This window comes from Piliocolobus tephrosceles, chromosome 3 (genome assembly GCF_002776525.5).
Source record: "Piliocolobus tephrosceles isolate RC106 chromosome 3, ASM277652v3, whole genome shotgun sequence".
NCBI classification, from domain to species: domain Eukaryota; kingdom Metazoa; phylum Chordata; class Mammalia; order Primates; family Cercopithecidae; genus Piliocolobus; species Piliocolobus tephrosceles.
In genome coordinates this window covers 62608870-62636350 of record NC_045436.1, presented here as the reverse complement: position 1 = coordinate 62636350, position 27481 = coordinate 62608870, and positions in this window count along the sequence as shown.

Genomic DNA, 27481 nt, shown 5'->3' with positions numbered 1-27481 from the left:
TGCCACTGAACTCCAGTCTGAGTGACAGAGCAAGATCCTGTCTCAAAAAAAAAAAAAAAAAAAAAAGAAAGAAAAAGCTGAAAGAATATCAATCTCACTCCAAAAATCCACTATAAGATCATTTCTTTTGACTTTATCAGAAAGATGAGTCACAGAAATCAAAAATCCACTATAAGATCATTTCTTTTGACTTTATCAGAAAGATGAGTCACAGAAATCAATAGTCAAGAAGGGTAGGTACCTCCAAGAAGAGGCAGAAAGAAAAGACTGGCTCAACTGTGGTAAAGCATAGGAAGAAGAGCTGAGGCTGCCGTACAAACGGGTAAGGAAAGGAGGCAATCCAAGAAACTCTCAGTGGTACAAGTATGCAAGAGAGGGATGATCACTACTGTGGGAAGAGGCACATCACTTGCTCTTACTCAAGCTCACTGCTTATAGGGAACAAAAGTCCCAAACTGCTGGGGGAGGGCAGCAATCCCTCTCACTCCCATGGCACAGGTTCATGTTTATTTTCTCAAAGGATTTTTAAAATGACCAGTTAACAGTTATTTTCTTTCATTTCTTTAATAATATAATTCTGTTATTTCTGTCTTATTTATGCTTCTTTGAAAGCAATCTCTCTTTTAAATCTTTTAAATGTTATTGTTGTCTTTGGTTTTCAACAGTTTCACTGCAATGTTGAGATCTCATTTTATCTATAACTATTATGTTTGAAATGTGTATTGCTTTTCAACTTAGAGTTTTATGACTTTTATCAATTTTGAAAATTCTGACATTTCATTTCAAATGTTGCTTATGTCCCATTCCATAGTTCATTTACTTCTGAGACCTCAAATACACATGTTAGATCTTATTGTTCTGTCTTTATTTCTCTTGTCTGTTTTCTGTCTTTCCTGAATTTATGTCTCTCTATGCTTTTTCCTGAATACTTTCTTCTCTGGTGTTTTGCAATTTTGCATTCTTTCTTTATCTACGTGTAATTTGTTTTAAAGCCCATCCAGTGGCACTTAAATTTGGTTCAGAGAATAGAAACTCTTTTTGTCAAGGTCATCAAAGACTTTTACCTTTGCTAAAAATGCTCACTCTCTATTTATCATCATATTGGACCTATAATCAGCAAGTTCTATGCTTGATCACCCAATCCCAATAGGAAATATTTTTTTTCACATAACCTCCTTGATATCCTATTTTTCTTGTTTTATAAATATGTAATTCTAGTAAAACTTGGCAGAGTTTAGTGGCAATTTCCATTCTTCTGTTGGAACTCTGCTAATAAGATTATTTTCACTACCTCCAATTGCACTGAAATCTGATTTGACTGTAAAAAAGTTCATATCCATGGGGCATTTCTACTATATTTATATATTTTTTAAAAAACCAAAATATTTATATTAAAAGGTTATGGAGTTGACTTCTGTGTATTTCAGGAAGAGTCACATTTCTTACCAAATTCCCATGATATAAACTCAACAAAGCTTAAAAACTACTTAACTACTGAACTACTTAATGAAGAAAATAAAATTTTGTATTTTGTGGCTTTTGCCACATGGAACAAATCAGGATTAAAACATAAAATAAAAAAATCTGTTAATCTTCTCAGCATTTCCAAATATCTGTATATTTTTTGCTTTTTAGATGTTTGAGTCTTTAAATCATATGTTTTGTGTCACATAACATATAATAACTAAGTATTGACTCATTTGGACTACTTTAGGCCTGAAAATCATTTGTGCTAATCCTATTTGTTGTTTATTTCCAGAATAGGATTTGTCATTGCATAATGTAGAATATCAACATTTGAAAAAAATTAAAAATTGTAAAAAAACAAGAAATGTCTGTTGCACTTTGGAATCATTAAATGTAATATCTCAAAAAGAGGCTGGAAAACCAAATTATTAAATCTAAAATAATAGTACCATTTCCAAATACAAATAAAAATACAATTGATATTCAGTTTTTCAAATGATAGTATTATACAGGCATGCTTGTCTTTGCTTAGTTACAGCACATCAGCAATCACCTAATGCACTACCTAACTCTCTGAATACCTTCAGGTACTTTCAATCTTTTTGATAAAAGCGTATTGAATCTAGTACTCCTCTAAACTGACAAGGGAGAAGCAGAGCAGATAAGGAAAGAGAAAAATAATATGAAACGAATTAACAGCCAGAAAGATATTGACAAGATGATGAAGGAAACAGAGATAGTTTACTATATATAAACGTGGGCTTTTAATTTAAAAAAGAAAACAAAAAAACAACAAAAAAAAAACCTGTTGAATTTCTGGAATCTAATTTTGACTTCTTCCTCTTTGATTTTGTGAATCATTAGTGTGCTGCTGTTCAATATCTTTTAATGAACATTATATTTCCTTTGGAAACTTGAACTACTCAGTTTCACATATTTTGCACAGTGTGATTCGATACAGGCTCATGAAATTATAGCAACATATTGACTGATTCCATGGTCCCTGCCTTTTTGCATGCCTGAGGATATGCTACAGAACAAAGTCAACAACGCACTCATGACAGTCTCAGGGACAGACGCTCAGTGGGAAAAACTGTTCACCATTCATGGGTTCCAAGCCCTTTGCTGTGCCCCGAGGCACTGCTATATAAAAGAGTGTGCCAAGTGATTGGTGAAAGAAATGGATCAGCAAGTTTCCACCAGCTGTGACACACAGCATCAGGAGATGACTATTTATTGCTGTTGTGTTAGGCTTCTCACATCATTTTCTGCTTGGGCTTGATAAATTTGATCTCTATAAATGCTAGATTTTGACAACAAGCCAAGAAGTTTTCAGAAAACTCCCTCATACTTTTATTGTGAGAAAATGCAAATGATCTTGTCGTTAGGGAAAACTGATCTAAGAAAACTTTTTGTAAATTATGCCATGGAGAAAAAATAACTGTCAAGAAAAGATGTGATTTTTGATTAGCCTTGGATCTATTGTTATAGTGACAGATTTTTCTTGGTGGCATTGTCTTCAGCATGGGTTAGACTCACAAGGAGCTGTGAAGAAAAGTTTGAACTATATTATTTTTGGAGCAAATGAGAATTGTTTCTTTATTTGCTGTATATTTTATTGAGGTTTATGATTCCTTATTATAATAAGTTTAAATATGAGTGATTCTTTTACGAGTGCTTATATGTTTATGTTAATAAGTGGAATCTCTAGACTTGCTACATAATATGATTTTGCTGTAATATGATTGCCTTAAATTTAAAATAGTATAATACTTGATCCTTGTACATAAAAGTTTCTACTAATGAAAGATTGTGTTTAATTCACAATTAATTTGGGTTTTCATTGCCAATTAGGTGACACTGAATCAGAAACAAATAAAATATTCTCAGTTAGACAGGGCACTTTATACACTTTCTAGTTCATCACTTTTCCTCCATATATCTTACATATTTTAATAAACTATTTGAAATCAAAGTAGTTTGAAAGACCAAATAAATAATAGTGAAAGAAGAAGAGGTCTGATAAATTAAGAAAGTGCACATCCAAACACAGGAGGGCAAATCTGGAGTTCAAAATAATATTAAGCAAGCAAACAAAAACTCGAGATCCAAGATGGCATATCATTCCCATGTAGCTTTTAGATATCTCAAAAAAGAGATTGTTGATAGCACATATGCATTACATTGAAAAAAAAATTAAACTCTTGTATTTATAATCAACTGTTGATTTTAAAACACTATACAAGATATTTGCCCCATGAAACCAATTGAATGTTTTTTTATGATTAAGTATAGAGTTTGTTTGAGTGCAAACTTGAGGATAGCCACCTGAAAAAAAAAGACTCCAAATGAAGGAGATCAGTGTTCCAAAGTAAAGAAGTTGAAGATTCACTTAATGAGGCAGGGAGAGAGAAATGTTATCAGAATTATAACATCAACTGAATATTTTTAATATTCATCAAAAAACAGAAATATAAATGCTAGAATTTATAGAGTTCAATAATGTATAATAAATAATTTCACATAAAAGAATAGAGAAGCACATATTACTTTTAGCCTGATGGAGACATAAATTTTTCTCAAAGATAACTGTAGTTAGAAACATATGGATATCATTAAAGAAAATATGCATTTTTAAACAATATGCTAAATAAATATTACACAATAATTTACACTCACTGATAAACATTTATGTTTCAATTATAATTCATAAATTATATCTAAAGTAAAATAATGTGAGCTCAGATCGTCAGTGTGATAGGAACTCATAGAGTAACAGTAAAATATACAAAATCAAAGTTCAAATCAAAATAAGTCTTGACAGAAAATTATACCATCATCTACAATCTCTTCCTTAGACCTTGTTGGTATTTTACAAGTTAAGAAATAAAACAAAGCATATATATATATCCTACATAGATGGAAGGAAAGGGTGGAAAGAGAAAAAGGACAATTTGTTATTGAACTTAACTCAGGTTTAACTCACACATGCTTTCTTAATGAAATCATAGATGCTAAAATTATACTGTACCAAATTATACAGAAATATACCAAAATTAGAGATCCTTTAGTTCAATCTAATACTTGGCTCTTGTAGCACTCTGAGAAAGTTCATTTGAGATCATCTTACATAGTTTGCCTTTGCCGAATTGAGTAAATTAAAAGAACATATCATTTTATTATTTATTATATAACAAATGTAGTGCTCAAAGACCCAACATTTAACATGCTAGGATTCATCAAAAGTTGCCATTACAATTGCCTAACTTTCAGATAGAGAAAAAATAACTCAGTAAAACTCTAAGTTACATTTCTGTTGTTTGAGATTTTAAAAAAAATATTTCCACAAACTTTTAAAACTTATCAAAACAGTTATATCAAAAGGTTAAAACTCAGTGTATGAAAAACAATTGAGATTTTTGCGTTTTCTTTAATGATTATTTCTGGTAATCAGAAATAATGATGAAAGTATAAGATGGTGAATTTACTGTTAGAAAATCTTGAAGAATTATGAAAAAGAGACCTAGAAGGGGAACATCACACCCTGGGGCCTACTATGGGGAGGCGGGAGAGGGGAGGGATGCCATTGGGAGTTACACCTGATGTAAATGACGAGTTGATGGGTGCTGACAAGTTGATGGGTGCAGCACACCAACATGGCACAAGTATACATATGTAACAAACCTGCACGTTGTGCACATGTACCCCAGAACTTAAAGTATAATTAAAAAAAAAAAAAAAAGAGAGAGAGAGACCTAGAATAGGGGGTATGGTGTCTGCTTCACAACTCATGGAACCTTTCCTTTAATTTTGTTGTTGTTGTTGAAAACAAGCATGTATAAAATCATAAGACATAATTAGAGACACCAGCTTAACATCCTGGCTTTATTGCTTATGAAGCTAAAATCTAAGCAGGAGCGTGAAGGTACAAGAGTAATAAATTTACTGTTAGAAAATCTTGGACCAAATCCCACATCCAATTATTAGAGAAAAAGTTAACAAGGCTGGGGCTTAGTTTACCACTATGTAAATGAGAATAATAATATCTGCTATACTTCCTTGAGAACTTCACTGAGAATTACATAAATTGCTTCTGTGGAAGTGCTGTGTGAATTGCCATATCATAAATACGTTATTATTTTATTATCACATTCACTAATAATATAATAAAAGCCTTATGTTAACATAAACTCTGGCACTCACACATATCAAATGACAATTTATTTTTGCAAATTTTCAGTGCCTGGAGCCACAGATCATTTAAAATGTCATTCTAACACTATAATTATTTTAGTAAGACTTCCTCCCAAAATTGTATAACATTGCATTTGCAAATAAATATTTTAATGAATACTTCAGCATGTTACATGAGTATGTATGGTAATTTAAACTTAAATAAATATTTTCTGATGTTATTCAGAATTCTTAAATAACCAATCTAGTTTTATTTTTTTAAAAAAAGAAAGAACAATACACAATTTTTATAGTTTATCAGTACAGTGCTTCTACCCCACCCCCTACCCCAATAGGCCACTTTATTGTAAAACAGTGAATACAGGATAGAGAAAATGTTTCATCATGGATCTACTCTGATGTATGATAGATTTTAAATTTCACATTATTTTTGAATAGGACCACTGCAAGTTAAGAAATTAATAATAAAATATGTCCCTGGTAGAAGTAAATCAAATCTTTCCTCAAGTTTCACAGGATTTCCCAAGCTAAAGTTATGCTGAAAAGAAGTTCACAATTCCAAAACTATTAAACACTGTAAACAAAATTCAGCAGTCATAATACCAATAGAATTAGGCAATGAAAAACTTCAACAAGTAATCTTATCAGATAAAAACATAAAATAACTATTTGAAAATGCATAAAATATAATAAGCAGTTAAAATTTTTTAAACTCTCAGAATATTAGAGAAATATGAGGATAAAATAAAAGTATGAAGACAAATGAACAGAAATATGAAAGAATAGTTCACTGGTATCAAGGATACAATGAAGAAATTTCTTTTGACTAATAGGATTTCCAAATAGGAAGATCAGATAGAATGCAGAGATGCAAAATTCAGAAAGACAATGGTTGAGACATTTACCCATATAAGAACTTGCTTGAATCCTATTTTGTGATGCAATAAGAGCAGAATGAAATAAGTGGAAATGAATCTGCACCTAATTTTATAGTAATAAAAATTACTATAACACCAAGAGGAAGGAAAACCTAAAAAGCAACTGGAGAGAAAAGAAAAACTAAACAAAATTATAAAAACTAAAAAGATTCTGACAATAGCCTTTGCAAAGGAACAGTACAAGTTGAAATTAATGGAATAATACATGTATAATGTCGAAAACACAATTCTCAAAAATTAATATATACTCAGAAAAATGATCAACCAAGATGACAATGAAATTAAGATACTTTCAGGCAAACAAAAATGGAAACAATTTCCCATTTACATACTATTACTCAAAGAACTACTAAAAGATCTACTTAGGAATAAGGAACCAGAAAAGAGCAATATTAAAAAATGAAAATTATAAATCCATATCACTCAGTGATGTAAACTTAAAAATCTAAATATAGCAATTTAATTTCATGCTATCTTAAAAACTATCATTTAAAATAACTAAAAAATCTCTATCCTAGGAATGCAGAGAGTGGCTTTAATTAATAAGTCTATAAATAATGACCTTTACCACATTGTCAGATTAAAGAAGGGAAACATGATTATCCATTAAAATATAGTTTAATGACTTTGATAAAATTAAACACTCATTTATGATAACTTTTAGTAAACTAGTAAGTATAAAAAATTCAAACTTGAAATGCTTTTATTTAGTAAACTAGTATTTTTAAAACTTCAACTTGATTAATTTATCATAATAACATTATTCAAAGTAAGAAAACATTAGACAATATTCATTTAAATTAGAATAAGAAGGGTGGCCAAACTCACCATTTCTATTCAACATTGTATTTAGGATTTTAGCAAAAGCAATTAAATAAGAAAAATGTAAAAAGAAAAGAATGAAATGGTACTGTCATTATTAACAGGTGATATAACTAGAGATCTAGAAACTCAAATAATTTTTAGCAGAAACATTAGAGATTAGCTGATAATCTAATGAGATAACTGAAATATGATTAATATATGAAGTTTATAATGAGTCACCAAGCAACAAATAGAAAAAATAATCTTTAAAAAATAAAAATGAAAACTGAGCAAAGTTGAACCCAGGAAAATGATACCACTAGGGGGACTGAAGCAAACAGAGAAAGAAATCCAGTAAAGGTGAATTATTCAGTGTAGTAGGCAGAATAATGGCCTCCCAAAAATGTCCATGTCTCAAAACCGAGAAACTATGAAAATATTAGATTATATGGCAAAAGGAAATTAAAGTTGCAAATTAAATCATCATTTTGCTCATCATCTGACAAGAAGGATTATCCTGGACTATAGGGGTGGGTCAAATGTAATCACAAGGGTCCTTAAAAGTAGAAGAGGGAATAAGAATCACAAAAAGAGATTTGATGACAAAATCAGGTTTAGAGTCATGTAGTGTGAGAAGGAATCAACCTGCCATTGCTGAACAGATGAAAATGGATGAGTGGGCCATGAGCTGAGGAATGTAATTTTCTTTTCTAGAAGCTGGGAAAGGCAAAAAAACAAATTCTCCCCTAGACCTTTCAAAGAGGAACACAATCCTGCTGATAACTTGATTTCAGAACAGCGAAGCCAATTTGAAATTCTGACCTTCAGAAATTAGGACATTACATAATGGTAAAGGGATCAATGCCACAAGAAGAGCTAACTATCCTAAATATATATGTACCCAACACAGGAGCATCCAGATTCATAAAGCAAGTTCTTAGAAACCTACAAAGAGACTTACACTCCCAGACAATAATACTGGGAGACTTTAACACCCCACTGTCATTATTAGACAGATCAATGAGACAGAAAATTTACAAGGATATTCAAGACTCGAACTTGGCTCTAGACCAAGCAGACCTACTAGACATCTACAGAACTCTTGACCCCAATCAACAGAATATACATTCTTCTCAGCACTTACTTATTCTAAAATTGACCACATAATTAGAAGTAAAACATTCTTCAGTAAATACAAAAGAATGGAAATTGTAACAGTCTCCCAGATTAATCAAATTAGAACTCAGGATGAAGAAACTCACTCAAAACCACACAACTACATGGAAACTGAACAACCTGCTCCTGAATGATACTGGGGAAATAAGGAAACTAAGGCATAAATAAATAAGTTATTGGAAACCAATGAGAACAAAGGCACAACATACCAGAATTTCTGGGACACAGCTAAAGCAGTGTTTAGAGGGAAATTTATAGCACTAAATGCCCATGGGAGAAAGTGAGAAAGATCTGAAACCGACACAATAATATCACAATTAAAAGAACTAGAGATGCAAGTACAAAAAAATTTCAAAGCTTGCAGAAGACAAGAAATAACTAAGATCAGAGCAGAACTGAAGGAGAAAGAGACACACACAAAAAAAAAAACCCATAAAAAAAAATCAGTGAATCCAGAAGCAGGTTTTTTGAAAAGATTAACAAAATAGATAGACCACTAGCCAGACCAATAAAGAAGAAGAGAGAAAAATCAAAGAGAAACAATAAAGAATGATAAAGGGGATATCATTACCGATCCCACAGAAATACAAAGTACCATCAGAAAATACTATAAACACCACTATGCAAATAAACTAGAAAATCTAGAAGACATGGATCAATTCCTGGACACATACACCTTCCCAAGACTAAACCTGGAAGAAGTCGATTGCCTGGATAGACCAATAACAAATTCTGAAATTGAGGCAGTCATTAATAGCCTACCAAACAAAACAAAAAAGCCCAGGAGCAGACAGATTCACAGCCAAATTCTACCATATGTACACAGAGGAGTTGGTACTATTCCTTCTGAAATTACTCCAAACAGTAGAAAAAAGAGGAACTCCTCTCTAACTCATTTTATGAGGCCAGCATCATCCTGATACCAAAGCCTGGCAGAGACACAACAAAAAAGGAAAATTTCAGGCCAATATTGCTGATGAACATCAATGCAAAAATCCTCAACAAAATATTGGCAAACCAAATCCAGCAGCACATCAAAAAGCTTATCCATGACTATCAAGTCGGCTTCATCCCTGGGAGGCAAGGCTGTTTCAACATACGCAAATAAATAAATGTAATCCATCACATAAGCAGAACTAATGACAAAAAACACATGATTATCTCAATAGATGCAGAAAAGGCCTTCGATAAAATTCAACACCCCTTCATGCTAAAAACTCTCAATAAACTAGGAAACATTGGAATGTATTTCAAAATAATAAGAGCTACTTATGACAAACTCACAGCCAATATCACCCAGAACAAGCAAAACCTGGAAGCATTCCCTGTGAAAACCAGCATAAGACAAGGATGCCCTCTCACCACTCCTATTCAACATAGTATTGGAAGTTCTGGCCAGAGCAATCAGGCAAGAGAAATAAAGTGTATTCAAATAGAAAGAGAGGAAGTCAAATTGCCTGTTTGCAGATGACATGATTGTATATTTAGAAAACCTCATTGTCTCAGCCCAAATTCTCCTTAAGCTGATAAGCAGCTTCAGCAAAGTCCCAGCATACAAAAATCAATGTGCAAAAATCACAAGCATTATATACAACAATAATAGACAAACAGAGAGCCAACTCCAATTCACAATTGCTACAAAGAGAATAAAATACCTAGGAATACAACTTACAAATGACGCAAAGGACCTCTTCAAGGATAACTACAAATTACTGCTCAATGAAATAAGAGAGGACACACACAAATGGAAAAACACTCCATGCTTAAGGATAAAAAGAATCAATATCATGAAAGTGGCCATACTGCCCAAAGTAATTTACAGATTCAATGCTATCCCCATCAACCTACCATTGACTTTCTTCACAGAATTAGAGAAAACTACTTTAAATTTCATATGGAACCCAAAAGAGCCCATATAGCCAAGATAATCCTAAGCAAAAAGAACAAAACTGGAGGCATCACAGTACCTGACTTCAAACTATACTGCAAGTCTACAGTAATCAAAACAGCATGGTACTGGTACCAAAACAGATATATAGACCAATGGAACAGAACAGAGTCCTCGGAAATAACACCACACATCTACAACCATATGATCTTTGACCAACCTGACAAAAACAAGCAATGGGGAAAAGATTCCTTATTTAATAAATAGTGTTGGGAAAACTGGCTTGCCATATACAGAAAACTGAAACAGGACCCCTTCCTTACACCTTATACCAAAAGTAACTCAAGATGGATTAAAGACTTAAACATAAGACATAAAACCAAAAAAACCCTAGAAGAAATCCTAGGCAATACCATTCAGGACATAGGCATGGGCAAAGACTTCATGAGTAAAACACCAAAAGCAACGGCAACAAAACCAAAATTGACAAATGGGATCTAACTAAACTAAAGAGCTTCTGCACAGCAAAAGAACTATCATCAGAGTGAACAGGAAACCTATAGAATGGGAGAAAATTTTCGCAATCTATCCATCTGACAAAGGGCTAATATCCAGAATCTACAAAGAACTTAAACAAATTTACAAGGAAAAAACAAACAACCCCATCAAAGAGTGGGTGAAGGATATGAACAGAAACTTCTCAAACAGCTTTTATGAAGCCAACAAACATATGAAAAAAAAAAAAATAAAGCTAATCATCACTGGTTGTTAGAGAAATGCAAACCAAAACCACAATGAGATACCATCTCACACCAGTTAGAATGGCAATCATTAAAAAGTCAGGAAACAGGAAATCTGTCTCTTCGGGGGGCTAAAAACGCTCAACAAATTCGGTATTGATGGAACGTACCTCAAAATAATAAGAGCTCTTTATGACAAACCCACAGCTAATATCATACTGAATGGACAAAAGCTGGAAAAATTCCCTTTGAAAACTGGCACAAGACAGGGATGCCCTCTCTCACCACTCCTATTCAACATAGTGTTGGAAGTTCTGGCTAGGGCAATCAGGCAAGAGAAAGAAATCAAGGGTATTCAGTTAGGTAAAGAAGAAGTCAAATTGTCCCTGTTTGCAGATGACATGATTGTATATTTAGAAAACCCCATCGTCTCAGCCCAAAATCTTCTTAAGCTGATAAGCAACTTCAGCAAAGTCTCAGGATACAAAATTAATGTGCAAAAATCACAAGCATTCTTATACACCAGTAACAGACAAGCAGAGAGTCAAATCAGGAATGAACTTCCATTCACAATTGCTTCAAAGAGAATAAAATACCTAGGAATCCAACTTACAAGGGATGTAAAGGACCTCTTCAAGGAGAACTACAAACCACTGCTCAGTGAAATCAAAGAGGACACAAACAAATGGAAGAACATTCCATGCTCATGGATAGGAAGAATCAATATCGTGAAAATGGCTATACTGCCCAAGGTTATTTATAGATTCAATGCCATCCCCATCAAGCTACCAATGAGTTTCTTCACCGAATTGGAAAAAACTGCTTTAAAGTTCATATGGAACCAAAAAAGAGCCCGCATTGCCAAGACAATCCTAAGTCAAAAGGACAAAGCCGGAGGCATCACGCTACCTGACTTCAAACTATACTACAAGGCTACAGTAACCAAAACAGCACAGTACTGGTACCAAAACAGAGATATAGACCAATGGAACAGAACAGAGTCCTCAGAAATAATACCACACATCTACAGCCATCTGATCTTTGACAAACCTGAGAGAAACAAGAAATGGGGAAAGGATTCCCTATTTAATAAATGGTGCTGGGAAAATTGGCTAGCCATAAGTAGAAAGCTGAAACTGGATCCTTTCCTTACTCCTTATACGAAGATTAATTCAAGATGGATTAGAGACTTGAATGTTAGACCTAATACCATAAAAACCCTAGAAGAAAATCTAGGTAGTACCATTCAGGACATAGGCATGGGCAAGGACTTCATGTCTAAAACACCAAAAGCAACGGCAGCAAAAGCCAAAATTGACAAATGGGATCTCATTAAACTAAAGAGCTTCTGCACAGCAAAAGAAACTACCATCAGAGTGAACAGGCAACCTAGAGAATGGGAGAACATTTTTGCAATCTACTCATCTGACAAAGGGCTAATTTCCAGAATCTACAAAGAACTCAAACAAATATACAAGAAAAAAACAAACAACCCCATCAAAAAGTGGGCAAAGGATATGAACAGACATTTCTCAAAAGAAGACATGCATACAGCCAACAGACACATGAAAAAATGCTCATCATCACTCGCCATCAGAGAAATGCAAATCAAAACCACAATGAGATACCATCTCACACCAGTTAGAATGGCAATCATTAAAAAATCAGGAAACAACAGGTGTTGGAGAGGATGTGGAGAAATAGGAACACTTTTACACTGTTGGTGGGATTGTAAACTAGTTCAACCATTATGGAAAACAGTATGGCAATTCCTCAAGGATCTAGAACTAGATGTACCATATGACCCAGCCATCCCACTACTGGGTATATACCCAAAGGATTATAAATTATGCTACTACAAAGACACATGCACACGTATGTTTATTGCGGCACTATTCACAATAGCAAAGACTTGGAATCAACCCAAATGTCCATCAGTGACAGACTGGATTAAGAAAATGTGGCACATATACACCATGGAATACTATGCAGCCATAAAAAAGGATGAGTTTGCGTCCTTTGTAGGGACATGGATGCAGCTGGAAACCATCATTCTTAGCAAACTATCACAAGAAGAGAAAACCAAACACCGCATGTTCTCACTCATAGGTGGGAACCGAACAATGAGCTCACCTGGACTCGGGAAGGGGAACATCACACAATGGGGCCTATCATGGGGAGGGGGGCGGGGGGAGGGATTGCATTGGGGAGTTATACCTGATATAAATGATGAATTGATGGGTGCTGATGAGTTGATGGGTGCAGCACACCAACATGGCACAAGTATACACATGTAACAAACCTGCACGTTATGCACATGTACCCTAGAACTTAAAGTATAATAAAAAAAAAAAGAAAAAATAAAATAAAATAAAATAAAAAGGATTAATATAATGCACACTAAAAGCTTTCATTTTGACCTGAGTATAATGTAGTAGTGCTTTTCACATAGATTGCTCATGGTTTTCATGAATAGACTATAATCCTCTTTTTGCCAATAAATACTATGCAGTGTCTGATATTTTATTTTCCTTGACAGAAGATACAGCAAATATAAAAGTTAAAATAGAAACTGGATAAAATGAATCAATAAGTATAATCAAATCATCAAAATGTAGGAACCTAGAGAAACCAGTTTATTCTCCTCTAAATAATAAAAAAAAAAATGAGTTAGTCAACAACTTTTTTAAGGTTATTCTAAACATAAAATATAATATTAAAATTGACATGGCTTCAGATTTTGACACAAGTAATTGCATTCTCATCAAGAATAACATTAGCTATTTAAATAATGATTATTTCTTCTTTTGTTAAAAATATTAATACAAAAATAATTACCCCCTCACACATTAAAAACAACTTTATGTATTAAATCCAGTAAACCCAGAGCAATAAATTTTAATTAATTTTTCTCCTTTGAATCCATCATTCATTGAATATTCTGTTTTACTAACATTCAACAAGGACATTTATATTTCTTCTTGCTTCTTTCATATCCAATGCCATAGAATTCATCTGTTTCATTAAAAAAAAAAAAAAAGTGGTCCTTTCTCTGTATTATATTATTCCACTGTTCAAGAGTACAATATAGAGATCATTTTTCTTCAGTGATGCAGAAGGCATAAACAGTGAATTTCAGTTTGGGTTATCCCCACATGTTGAGTGATTTTTGACATTTACACCAGTAAAATGCACATATTTTAGTATATAGTTCTACAGCCTTCAGCAAATGTATAGAGTTGGGTATCCACCACCACAGTGATGATACAGAACATTTCCATTATTACAAAATTCCTTCATTCCATACTTTTATAATCAACCTGGTAGTGTTTTATGAACTCCTATACAATCCCAGTCTTACAGCTGGTCTAATATCTGTATACATAGAAAAATTAATCCTTGTTAAAGTTTAAGTTTTGGTTATGGCTTTGTCACTTTAATCTAAAAGATCCCTAATTGATTCAAAATCCTAAAAGAAAGATTAATAAAACTAAGATTTTTTAGCTTAGAAAAAGGAAATTATATTATGAATGTAACATTTATACTTGAGTAGTAGAAGAAGAAGCATTAGATAGCTCCAGGTGGCAGAACTAGGGTCAAAAATTTGAATGTCCAGAATTTATGGAAAATAATTCAAGCATTCATTGGGATTTGGACTAAGTATGTCCAAATCTTGGACTAAGTATGTCCAAGATTAATAATTTTTGAATTTATAATTCTGTGAAAAGATGGTTAAAAGTTACACACGATGAATGTAAAAGAGTCAGTGATTAAGATGTTACCATACAGAAGGAGGCAGAGCAAGATGGTCAAATAGAATCCTCCAGTGTTTGTCCTTCCTGCAGGAACACCAAACTGAAAAACTATCCAAACAAAAATCACCTTCGTAAGAATCGAAAATCAGGTGAGCAATCACAGTATCTCATTTTAATTTCATATCACTGAAAAAGGCACCAAAGAAGGTAGGAAAGATAGTCTTGAATTGTGGATGTTATCCCTCCCTCATTCCCCAGCAGCAGCCACATAGCACAGAGATAGAATCTGTGTGCTTGGGGCAGGGAAAGAACAGTGACTGTGGGACTTTGCATTGGAACTGAATGCTGCCCTTTCACACTGGAAAGCAACACCAGGCATAAATCAGCCAGTGGCCACAGAAGAAGCATTTAGAGCAGCCCCTGAGAGAGGAGAATTGCCTATCTCAGTGGTTGGAACCTGAGTTCTGGCTAGCCTCGTCACTGTGGGTTCAAGGGCTCAGGAGTCCTAAATAAACTTGAAAGGAAGTCCAGGCCACAAGGACTGCAATATCTGAGTGAGTCTTGGTGCTGTGATGGCTCAGAGCCAGTGGACTTGAGGTGCATGTGCCTAGTGAGGCACCAGTCAAGAGAGTGCTTGTTCTTCTCCCACAACCCCAGGCAGTGCAGCACATAGCTCTGGAAGACACTCCTTCCTTCTTCTTGAGAAGAGAGGGAAGAGTAAAGAGGACTCTATCTTGCAACTTGGATAGTTCAGCCACAGTAGGATAGGGCACCAGGAAGAGTCCTGAGGTCCCCATTCCAGGTCCTAGCCCCAAGACAACATTTCCAGACACAACCTGGACCAAAATAGAACCTGCTGCCTTGAAGACAAGGACCAGTTCTAGCAGAATTTACCACCTGCTTACTAAATAGTGTTGGGCTCTGAATAGTCATCAGTGGTAGCCAGGCAGTATTCATCGTGAGTCTTGGGTGAGATTCACAGACATGCTGGCTTCAGGTGTGACCCAGAATATTTCCAGCTGTGATGGCTATGGAGAGAGACTCCTGCTTGAGAAAAGTGGAGAGGAGGGTAAAAGGGACTTTGTCTTGCAGTCTAGGTATCAGCTTGACAACAGTGGGGTAGAGCCCCAAGGGGGCTCTTGGTATCCCTGATTCTAAGCTTGGTCTCTTCGATGGCACTTTTGGACCTCCCCTAGACTAGAAGTAAACCCACTGCCCTGAAGGGAGAGTCCCAGGACAGGAAGCATTCACCACAAGCTGATTGCAGAGCCCTTGATCCATGAGCAAATATTAGCAGTAACCAGGCAGTACTCACTACAGGCCTGGGATGGTGATGGCCATAGGGAAAGACTCCTCTTTGCATGGAAAGGGGAGGAAATAGTGGAAAAGGCTTATTCTTGTGGTTTGAGTGCCAACTCAGCCACAATAGGATAGAGCACCAGGTAGATTCCTAAGGTTTCTGACTCCAAGCCCTGACTCCAGAACAGTATCTCTGGACCCACCAAGGCTCAGGGAGAACTTGCTGCCCTGAAGGGAAGGACACAGCCTAGCTTGCTTTGCCCCCTGCTGATTGTAGACCCCTGGTGCCTTGGGCCAACATAGGTGTGATAGCCAGGCAATGGATACTGCAACCCTTGGGTGAGACCAGTGCTGTGGTAGCTTCGGGTCTGACCCAGCACAGTCCCATTGGTGGTAGCCACCGGGGTGCTTGGGACATGCCTCTCTCAGCTCCAGGCAGTGCAACAGAGAGAGAGATTAAGACTCTACCTGTTCAGGAAAAAGTAAATAAAGAGGACAATAGTCTCTGCCTGTTAATCCAGATAATTCTCCCAGATCTTATCTAAAACCAGCAAAATAATACCTCTACAAGTATGCAAAAGCCACAGCATTACTGAGCTTAAGTGTCCCCTAATACAGACATGGCCGCAGTGACCAAAAACTTTGATCACAACACCCAAGTCCCATCGAATATCTGAGAAACATTTCCAATAAGGCCAGGACACCAAAGCACATCAACAAGCATCATGACTCTCAACAAACAAAATAAATAAGGTACCAGTGACCAATCCTAGAGAGATAAAGATATGTGTCTTTTCAAAAAGAAAATTTAAAATAGCTGCTCTGAGGAAACTCAAAGAACTTCAAGATAATACAGAGAAGAAATTCAGAATCCTATTAGATGAATTTAACAAAAAGATTGAAATAATTTAAAAGAATCAAGCAGAAATCCCGGAGTTCAAAAATGCAATTGACATACTGAAAAATGCATCAGAGTCTCCTAACAGTCAAATTGATCAAGCAGAAGAAAGAATTAGCTTGAAGACAGGCAATTTGAAAATACAGTCAAGGAGACAAATGAAAAAAGAATAAAAAACAATGAGGCATGTCTACAAGATTTAGAAAATAGCCTCAAAAGGCCAAAGCCAAGAGTTTTTGGCCTTAAAGAGGAGCTAGAGAGAGAGGTATGGGTAGAAAGTTAATTCAAAGGGATAATAATGAAGAACTTCCAAAACCTAGAGAAATATATCAATATTCAAATACAAGAAAGTTGTAGAAGACCAAGCAAATTTATTTTTATTTTATTTTTATTCTTATTTCTTTGAGACAGGATTTCACTCTTGTTGCCCAGGTTGGACTGCAATGACACAATCTCGGCTCATCACAACCTCTGCCTCCTGGGTTCAAGCAATTCTCCTCCCTCAGCCTCCCAAGTAGCTGGGATTACAGGCATGCACACCACGCCTGGCTGGTTTTGTATTTTTAGTAGAGATAGGGTTTTCCATGTTGGTCAGGTTGGTCTTGAACTCCTGACCTCAGGCCTGTCTCAGCCTCCCAAAGTGCTGGGATTACAGGTGTAAGCCACCATGCCTGGCAGAACACCAAGCAAATTTAACTCAAATAAGACTGCTTCAAGGCATTTAATAATCAAATTATCAAAGGTCAAGGACAAAAAGGAATTCTAAAGCAGCAAGAGAAAAGAAACAGATAAAATACAATGGAGCTATAGTATGCCTGGCAGCAGTGTTTTTAGTGCAAACCTTCTAGTCCAGGGGAGAGTGGTATGACATATTTAAAAAGCTAAAGGAAAAACGAACAAACAAACTTGTATCCTAGAAGAGTATAACCAAATAAAAATATCATTCAAATATGAAGGTGAAATATTTTTCCAGACAAACAAAAGCTGAAGAATTTCATCAACACAAGAACTGTCATACAAGAAGTGCTACAGGGAGTTCTTTGGTCTAAAAGAAAAAATATTAATGGGCAATAAGAAACATTATGAAGGTACAAAACTCACTGGTGATAGTAAGCACATAGAAAAGCATAGAATAGGCTGGGTGTGGTGGCTCACACCTGTAATCCCAGCACTTTGGGAGGCCGAGGCAGGTGGATCACAAGGTCAGGAGATCGAGACCATTCTGGCTAACATGGTGAAACCCCGTCTCTACTAAAAATTAAAAAAAAATTAGCCAGGCGTGGTGGCAGCCACCTGTAATCCCAGCTACTCGGGAGGCTGAGTCAGGAGAAGGGCGTGAACTCAGGAGGCGGAGCTTGCAGTGAGCCAAGATCACGCCACTATACTCCAGCCTAGGCAACAGAGCGAGACTCTGTCTCAATAAAAATAAAAAAAAAAAAAAAAAAGAAAAGCACAGAATAGTATGACACTGTAATTATAATACGTACACTACACATATTTTGAGTAAAAAGACTACAACATGAACCAATCAAAAACAGTAACTCTAAAAACGTTTCAAGACATAGACAGTACAGTCAGATATAAATTGAAACAACAAACAGTTAAAAAGCAGGAAAACAAAGTTAACATGTACAATCCTTATTAGTTCTTTTCTTTACTTGTTTGTTAGTTTGCACGTAATCAGTGTTAAGTTGTTATCAGTTTAAAATAATGGGTTATATTATTGATAAGTCTCATAGCAAACTCCTGTCAGAAAACATACAACAGATACACACACATATAAAAGCAAGCAATTAAAACATACCACCAAAGAAAATCATCTTCACTAAAAGAAAACAAGAAGGAAGGAAACAAGGAAGAGAAGACCACAAAACAACCAAAAAATAAACCACAAAATGACAGGAGTAAGTTCTTACTTAACAATAATAACATTGAATGTAAATGGACTAAACTCTCCAATCAAAAGACAAAGGGTGGCTGACTGAATTTAAAAAACAAGACCCAATGATCTGTTGCCTACAAGAAACAAACTTCATCTATAAGAGACAAATAGACTAAACATAAATGAATGGAAAATGATATTCCATGCGAATGAAAACTAAAAAATAGCAAAAATAGCGATACTCATATCATGTAAAATAGATCTTTAAAAAACTAAAAAGAGACACAAAGGTCTTTACATGGTAACAGAACAGTCAATTCAGCAAGATAATAAAGCAGTTGTAAACATCTATGCACTCGACACTGGAAGCACCCAGATATATACAGCAAACATTATTAAAGCTAAAGAAAGAGATAGAGCCCAATACAGTAACTGCTGGAGACTTCAAAACTCCACTTTCAACATTGGACAGATTATCCAAACAGAAAATCAACAAGAAAATATCAAACTTAAATCTGCACTATAGACCAAATGAACCTAACAGATATTTTCAGAATATTTCATCCAATGGCTGCAGAATACACATTCTTCTCAGAACATGAATCAGTCTCAAGGATATACTATGCATTAGGCCACAAAAAAATAGGAGTTTTTTTTTTAAATTGGAGCCTGGAATGGTGGCTCACATCTGTAATCTCAGCACTTTGGGAAGGCGAGGCAGGTGGATTACCTGAGGTCAGGAGTTCAAGACCAGCCTAGCGAATGTGGCAAAACCACTACCTCTACTAAAATTACAAAAAATAGCCAGGCATGATGATGCACAGCTGTAATCCCAGCTTCTCAGGAGGCTGAGGCAGGAGAATCACTTGAACCCAGGAGGCAGAGGTTGAAATGAGATGAGATCATGCCACCTCACTCCAATCTGGGCAACAGAGACAGACTAAGCACCCCCTCCCTGCCACCAAGAAAAGGAAAAAGATAAATAAAAAATTAAAAAAATAAAATTGTATTAAGTATCCTCTGACAAAAATGGAATAAAACTAGAAATCAATAATAAGTGGAATTTTGGAAACTGTAAAAATACATAGAAATAAACAATATACTCCTCAATGGCCAGTGGCTCAATTAAGAAATTTTAATTTCCTCTAAAAAGGAAACTAACTTTTTAAAAACAAGTGATAAAGGAAATAAAACATACACAACCTATGGGATACAGCATAAGCAGTACTAAGAGGAAAGTTTATAGTTATAAGTGCCTACATCAAAAAAGTAAAAATATTTTAAGTAAACAACCTAATGATACATTTCAAACTAGAAAAGCAAGTGCAATCTCTCCCCAAAAATAGAAGAAAAGAAATAATAAAGATCAGAGCAAAAATAAATAAAACTAAAAACAAAAATATTCAAAAATCAATGAAACAAAGAGTTGAATTTTTGAAAAGATAAAATTGACAAACCTTTAGCCAGACTAAGAAAAAAAGAGAGATGACTCAAATAAATAAATGAGAGATGGAAAAGGAGACATTGCAACTTATACCACAGAAATTCAAAGAATCATTAGAGGCTAGTATGAGCAACTATATACCAATACAATGAAAAATCTAGAAGAAATGAATAAATTTCTGGACACAAACAACAGAACAAGATTGAAACATGAAGAAATCCAAAACCTGAACAGACCAATAACAAGTAACAAGACCAAAGCTATAATAAATCTCCCAGTAAAGGAAGGCCTCAGATTAACTGCTGAATTTTACCGAACATTTAAAGAGCTAACACCAGTCCTGCTCAAGGAGGAAATATTTCTTCTATATCCATTTTTTTGAGGTCAGTATTATCCCAATACCAAAACCAGATAAAGACTCATAAAAAAAAGAAAACTGCAGGCCTATATTTCTGATGAACATTGATGTAAATAGCTTCATAAAATACTATTAAACCGAATTCAATAACACATTAAAAAGATTATTCATCATGACCAAGTGGGATTTATCCTAGGAATGCAAGGATGGTTCAACAACATATACAAATCAATCATGTCAACAGAATGAAGGACAAAATCATATGATCTTTTCAATTGATGATATAAAAGCATTTGGTAAAATTTAATATCCATTCATGGTAAAAAAAAAAAAAAAAAAAAAAAAAACCCTCAAAAAACTGGATATAGAAGAAACCTACCTCAACAAAATAAAATCCATATACAATAGACCCACAGCTAGTATCATATGGAGTGGGGACAAACTGAAAGCCTTTCCTTTAAAATCTAGAACATGACAAGGATGTTCACTTTACCACTGTTACTCAACATAGTGCTGAAAGTTCTAGCTAGAGAAATCATATAAGACAAAGAAATAAAGGACATTCAAATCAGAAAGGAAGAAATCAAATTGTCATTGTTTGTAGATGATATGATCTTATATTTGGAAAAATATAATGACTCCAACAAGAAAACTACCATAACTCATAAACAAATTCAGTGAAGTTGCAGTATACAATATTAACATACAAAGATCAGTAGCATTTTTATAGTCCAACATGGAACAATTTGTAAAAGAAAAATGTAATCCAATTTACAATAGCTACAAATAAAATCAAATACCTAGAAATTAATTTAACTAAAGAAGTGAAAGATCTCTACAATGAAAACTATAAAACATTGCTGAAAGAAATTGAAGAGAACACAGAAAAATGGAAAGTCATTCCTGTTCATGGATTGGAAGAATCAGTTTTGTTTAAAATGTTTGTACTACCCTGAGCAATCTACAGATTCAACTCAATATCTATGAAAATGCCAATGGCATTTTTCACAGACATAGAAAGAACAATCCTACAAGTTATATAGAGCCACAAAAGACCTAGAATACCAAAGCTATACTTTGCTTGAGCAAAAAGAACAAAACTGAAGGAATCACATTACATGATTTCAAATTATACTCAGAGCTATAGGAAACAAAACAGTATAATGCTGATAAAATCAGATACTTAGACCAATGGAACAGAATAGAGAACTCACAAGACAGTCTATACATCTACAGTGAACTTATTTTCAACAAAGGTGCTAAGAATGTATATTTGGGAAAACTGTCTCTTCAATAAATGATGCTGGGAAAACTGGATATCCATATGCAGAAGAATGAAACCAAACCTCTCTCTCTCACCATATACAAAAATCAAATCAAAATAGAATACAGAATTAAATCTAAGACCACAACGTATGCAACTGCTACAAGAAAACATTGGAAACACTGTCCAGAACTTTGGACTGGGCAAAGATTTCTTAATACCCCACAAGCACAGACAAACAAAGCAAAATGGACAAATGAGATCACATCAAGTTAAAAAGCTGCTGCAAAGCAAAGGTAAGAATTATCAAAGTTGACAGACAACACACAGAATGGGAGAAAATATTTGGAAACCACCCATCTGCCAGGGGATTAACAATCAAAATATACAAGGAGTTCAAACAACTCCATAGGAAAATGTCTAAAAATTCAATTAAAAAATGGGCAGAATATTTTCATAGACATTTCTTAGAAGAAGACATACAAATGGCAAACATGTATATGAAAAGATACTCAACATAATTCATCATCCAAGAAACACAAATCAAAACTATAATGGGATATCATCTCACCCAATTAAAATGGCTTTTAATCAAAAGACAGACAATAACAAATATTTACAAGGTTGTGGAGAAAAGGAAACCCTGGTACACTGTTGATGTGAATGTAAGTTAGCACAACCACTATGGAGAACAATTTAGAGATTTCTCAAAAAGCTGAAAATAGAGCTACCATATGATCCTGCAATCCCACTGCTAGGTATATACCCAAAAGAAAGAAAATCAGCATATCGAAGGTATCTGCACCCCCATGTTTATTGCAACACCATTCAACAATAACCAAGATTTGGAAGCAACCTAAGTTTTCATCAGCAGATATATGGAATGTGGTACATATATACAATGCAGTACTATTAAGCTATAAAAGGAATGAGATCCTGTCATTTCAAACAACATGGATGAAACCAGAGGTCATTATGTTAAATGAAGTTAGCCAGGAACAGAAAGACACACTTTGCATATTCTGACTTATTTATGAGAGCTAAAAATTAAAACTACTGAATTCATGAAGATAGAGAGTAGAAGGATGGTTTTGAATACTGAGGAAAATAAAAGAGAGAGAGAGAGAGTAGAATGATGGTTATTTGAGGCTGAGAAGTGTAGTCGGCAGGGGTAAGTGGGAATAATTAATAGGTACAAAAATATAATTATGTAGAATAAATAATATATAGTATTTGATAGCATGACAGGGTGAATACAGTCAATAATAAATTGTACATTTTAAAATAAAGAGTATAATTGAATTGTTTATGACACAAAGAAAGGATAAATGATAAGGATATAGGATAGGATAAATGCTTGAGGGGTAGATATCCCATGAACTATGGTGTGACTAACATGCATTATATGCCTGTATTAAAGTATTTCACATAGCCCATAAATATAAACACCTACTATGTACCCACAAAAATTGAAAATCAAAAAAAAATTAAAAATCAAAAAAGTTACTATACAAATAGCAAGGAAATAGGTGACTGAGTCATATAAAAATATGTGGACAATAACAAAAAAAGAGAAATTAAGAGAAATATATCAATATGGTAAGATTATACAGCATGGCATGGTTGAAATAGTCTTGATATTTGTAGTTGTAAGATATTTCATTTTTTCTATAGCCTGTTAATATGTTTGTATGATCATGACTAAATCATTTAAATTCACTCATATTCTGACCTGAAAATAATTAATAATAATAAAATCCCTATTCATTACAATATTTGTTTTAAAAATCAAATAAGATAATTCATCTGAAAAAATTATTTGGAAAGTTTTATATGAACATTATTATTTGTTCTTTTACAAATATTATCATATGTGGCATTTAAATAATGGTTAAATATAAATATATATTATAGAAGCAAACATTTATTCCAAGAGCTTAAAATAACTGTCAGGATAGAAGACATAGTTTTGGCAGCTGTGTATAAGAAGGCAAAAGTTTCTTTTTTATATCTGAGGTTATCCATATGCATAATGATTATTTCATAGCCTTCAGGTTTCACTGAATTTATATCAAAGGGTTCAGTTCACTAGGACTAGGACTAATGGAGATTTGTGGACTACTCTTAGGACTAATAGAGACTTGGGGAGAATAGTTTCCAAATCTCCATTAGTCCTAAGAATAACAGACGATGTCAAATATCTCAGTGGTTTTGTTCATATCCATCTTTCTCAAAAACCTGGGTAGATTTTTGTGCAAGAACAATGAACTCTTGAGTTGGATAGAAAATCCTCTAGTAGTGAGAAAATGTGCACAGATGATTGATGAGGTCCTGAGGTGTACTCCAAAGGCAGCTTATTCTGCTTAGGGTCAGGGAAAACTTAGATATTAGAAGGAATTCTTTTTTTTTTTTTGAGATGGAGTCTCGCTCTGTGGCCCAAGTTGAAGTGCAGTGGCACATTCTCAGCTCACTGTAACCTTCACCTCCCAGGTTCAAACAATTCTCCTGCCTCAGTCTCTGGAGTAGCTGGGATTACAAGTGCCCAGCACCACGCTTGGCTAATTTTTATAATTTTAGTAGAGTTTGGGTTTCACCATGTTGGACTAGCTAGTCTGTAACTCCTGATCTCAGCTGATCCGCTCGCTCTGGCCTCCCAAAATGTCGAGATTACAGGCGTCAGCCACCGTGACCAGCCACGAAGGAGAATTCTTAACAAGGATCTTAATTGTCCAAAATGATGTTAATAAAACCCTATTAGCAAACCTGAGAGGGGTTTGAATATTCTTTATCTTGGATAATTTCTTATTCAGTGGCAAAATAAACAGGGTGTTTTGGTTGAATTAGAGTTTCATGAAACATGAAAATCAGGAAAATTCATTAAAACTCTCAAGTTTGACAGTGCATATAGCACTATAACTGAGGAACCAAAAAATATATTTATCCAGGAAAAAGGAAATTGAGTTAAAAGGCACGTGTGTCCTAAATAGTTGTATACAGAACCACTAACAGATACACACACAAAATCAAGGTTAGCCTGGAATATATTTAGAAGAATATATGTTATAAAAGGCAACTATCTAAAAGAACTAAAAAAGGAATTTTATGACTCATGCATCTCTCTAATTGTGACTTTGAAGTTACAGGTATACAGTTTCTGCTGAGGAAAATACATAAGAAATCTAACACTAAATGGCATAGAAAGTCAAATGATGAGGCACTAGCAAAATATAACTAGATACATTAAAAAGAAAAGTCAAAAACTTAAATGCAGTCACCTCACTCCTTTCTACCCTATGTTCCCAACATTATCCCTACATGTTACACCCATGCTCACACAGACAGAGATACAAGGGTCACTGACTTCACTTTGAGAGAGTAAAATAACAATATGTTGATAACATATAGGATAGCACATTAAGAAACAAATTTTGTTTTGCTTTGTTTTGTTTCGCCATAGAGGTTTTGTGGTACACTCCTTTGTGATCATAATACATTTGGATGACTTTTCTGATTTGCACAGATTTTACTTAAGAATATAATATCAGTTACTGCTTTTTGAAATCCTGCTAGACAGGCCAAGTCAATCTTGAATCCAAAGAACAGCATATCCAACCACTGTATGGCTCTGTAAGAAGGAAAGGTCAGAAGAGTACAAATTTTAGGCTATTCTTTCCTGGTCTCCCTAACACCTAGCAAAATCTCCAAAACAGTTTATAAAATCGCCAGGACCTAAGTCGTCTCAATGCCAACAATCTGTATATACTTGGAGGTTGCTCAAGTATATAATGAATGTGCTCATGATCAAGTTCTTTCTAGCTGCTACCACTGGCAATCTTTGCCAATATTTCACCAGAAAGAACAATGAAAAAGTTCTGGTCTCTGCTGGCATCATCTATGAGTGCTGAAGGACTCGTGGCCAAAGCTGTGTGCTTCTGTGGAAATGTCTGCTGGCAGAATGGGGTTAGTGTACCCCTTGTTTTACTCAGCTTAGTAAAATGCATTTTTTAGGTTTTATGCCAACTCATTCTCTCACTGGGACACAGACCTAGCATAGACCCTAGCCAAGGAGAGACTCTATTCATTGATCCTTTACCCATCTAAAATCTAAGGCTCTCTGTGCAGTTCAAGCCCATGATGCCTAGCAAATTATTTTATTACAATTAGGTTGTCATTATTAGCACTGTCAACATTGTCATTGTTACTGTTTTGTTGACTGATTCCTCAAAACTACCTTCCGGCCACTTTTATGGTTGGCCAGATGTGACCAAAAGCATGAGGTCTTTTCAAGGAGGTTCTTCAATCCAGTGTAAATAAACTTCTTTGCAGCCTTTGCCACTATGTTCATCAAATGTGCCCAGATAGTGAAGGCTCAAACATGGTTTGAGATCCCTGTTATGCACATTTGTGCTTTGGAGCAGATGACTGGACTCAACTTCTACAAAGGCTAATCTTTTCATGCCTATCAACACTAAAATCTATCCCTTGGCTACCTATATTTGCATTAGTATTTAAGAAAGTGAATTTCTTGGAACCTATGTCAGTAAGGGGTTCTGTGAAAAAAAGTTTGATATGATTGGAGAGAATTACATTCTGTATTTCCCTACTGGAATGTTTGAATTAGCATATTAAAGACCTCTGCTCATCTGGAGAGTTTTTTTTATTTTTTCCAAAACCAATTAACTTTTACCTTCCTTCATGTATCTTTCTCTGCAAGCCTCTTGACAAAAATTATTCTCATGTGCATATATATTAATTTTTAACATATACATGTTATAATTATTACACAACAATGTATTTAAAATTTTTAGCTTTTTACTTTTAAATGATTATAGAAGGATATAAAAATAGTACAGAGTTTTTATTTATCTTCACTAAGCTTCCCTAAAAGGTAGCATGATATATAATTGTAGTAAAGTATCAGAATCAGATAGTAACAGTGATAGTATGCTGTTAAATAATCTACAGAAACCATTTGTCTAATATCTTTATAATCCAGGATAAAATTAAGGATCTCATATGGCATTTATATGCCAAATCTCCTCAGTATTTTTCTAACCTACTACGGTGTTTCTTTTATTCTTTATGTTTCAAGACATTGACCCTTTTGAAGAGCTTATTTTGTAGATAGAAGCCAATTATTTTATGGATTAGCTCTTCTTTTATATGTCTGTTTCCTCATTATTTAATTCAGGGTTTGCATTTTTGGTAAGAACTTCACATAAGTGAGGTTTTGCTCTTCTTAGTACAGCAAATCAGAACACAGATAATAGCAATGTATGTTACTAGTAATGTTAACTTTGATGACTTGATTCAGATGGTGTCTACCAAGTTTCTCCTTCTACCAAAGGAGAAACTTTACAGTTTCTCCTTCTAC